The sequence below is a fragment of the Carlito syrichta genome, unplaced genomic scaffold, assembly GCF_000164805.1.
Source record: "Carlito syrichta isolate Samal-C Ts95f unplaced genomic scaffold, Tarsius_syrichta-2.0.1 Scaffold314826, whole genome shotgun sequence".
Classification (NCBI taxonomy): Eukaryota; Metazoa; Chordata; class Mammalia; order Primates; family Tarsiidae; genus Carlito; species Carlito syrichta.
Window position 1 is genome coordinate 237,106 of NW_007258922.1, and position 1,784 is coordinate 238,889.

At 43.1% G+C, this 1,784-nt stretch overlaps 1 protein-coding gene across 2 annotated transcripts in view; it reads left to right on the forward strand.

Annotated features, from left to right (window-relative positions):
* The window catches only part of ALDH7A1 (aldehyde dehydrogenase 7 family member A1), a 51,162-nt gene that overhangs the window by 9,214 nt on the left and 40,164 nt on the right, over positions 1-1,784 (forward strand). The window lies entirely within an intron of this gene.

Genomic DNA, 1,784 nt, shown 5'->3' on the forward strand with positions numbered 1-1,784 from the left:
CAGCAGGAGCAGCCACTGCACTCCAGTCTGGGTGACAGAGTGAGACTCCAACCCAAAAAAAAAAACAACAAAAAAGTGCCCTGAGTGGGAAGTAAAAGGGAGGTACAGGCCATTCTGAGTTGAAGTTAGCCCCATGGGTAAATTTACAAATGTGCTGGTTACATTCAGTTGAAGCATTTAAAACCATGCCATATGATAAGAAATGTATAGGGTCTGTGAAGATTCATTTTTGTTTCCTGTTTTCAAAAGAGTTTTCCAAAAACGACAAACATTGCAGGCATATAAAATGCGGAGAATGAGAGTCTATTATAGTTCTACTCCCCAGAAATAACCACTGATAACAGCTTGATGTATAGTCCTCCGAATTTAAGCAAAATTTAGCATCTGTATTATTTACTTTTATCCTATTATAGCTCTTAAATGTTTTCCCTTATAAATCTCCCTCATTATTTTTAGAGAGTATTCCATTTTATGGCTAATTAGGCAATCATGTACTGATGGACATTTGGATGATTTCTGTTTTTCTTTACTGCAGTGCATATTGTACCTATACTTATGTGTATGCCCAATTTCCAGAAGTACAACTGCATAGTCAAAGGGTAGGAAATTTTTTTTTTTTTTTTTTGAGTTGGAGTCTCACTCTGTCACCCAGACTGGAGTGCAGTGACCACTCCCGGCCACCGCAGCCTTGACCTGCTGGGCTCCAGCGATCCTTCTGCCTAGTCTTCCAAGTAGCCGGAATTACAGGCATGCGCTACCACGCCCGGCTGATTTTTTGATTTATTGTAGAGATGAGGTCTCTCCAAGTTGCCCAGGTGGGCCTCGAACCCGCAGGCTCAGGCAATCCACTCACCTCCCAAAGCATGGGATTACAGGCTGAGCCACCGAGCCCAGCTTATTATATTAATAGCTTTAGGGTTCATGTAGTTTTTGGTTACATGGATGCATCGGACAGTGGTGAAGAAACGTGGGCTTTGCCAGGCTCAGTGGCTCAGCCTGAAATCCCAGCGCTTTAGGAGTCCGAGGTGAGTGGATTGCCTGAGCCTGCAGGTTTGAGACCCGCCCGGGCAACTTGGCGAGACCTCATCGCTACAATAAATCAAAAATTAGCCGGGCGTGGTAGCACGCACCTGTAGTTGCAGCTACTTGGAAGACTGAGGCAGAAGGATCACCGGAGCCCAGTGGGTCGAGGCTGTGGTGGCCGGGAGCGTGCCACTGCACTCCAGTCTGGGCCATGGATGAGACTCCAACTCAAAAAAAAAAAAAGAAGAAGCATGGGCTTTAAGTGTACCCATCACCTCTACTAGTGCACATTGTACCCAAAAGGTGATCTTTAATCTCTCCCCTTTTCCCACCCTTTCCTTTCTTCCAGTGTCCATTACACCATTCTATATACCTTTGCAGATACTTAGCTTAGCAAAGAATGTGCAGTATTTTGTTTTTTGTTCCTGCATTATTTCAGTTAGGATGATGGTCTCCAGTGCCATTCAAGTTGTTGCAAAAGATATTATTTCATTCTTTTTTTTATGGCTAAATAGTATTCCATGGTGTAGATGTGGATAATGACCACATTTTCATTATCCACTGGTCAGTTGATGGACATTTAGGTCGATTCTACATCTTTGCAATTGTGAATTGGGCTACGATAAACATCTGAGTGCAAGAGTCTTTTTTGTAAAATGACCTCTTGGAGTAGACGCCTAGTGGGATTGCTGGATCTACCTTTAGTGTCTTGAGAACTCTCCATATTGATTTCCATAGAAGTTGTACTAATATGTTCTTTT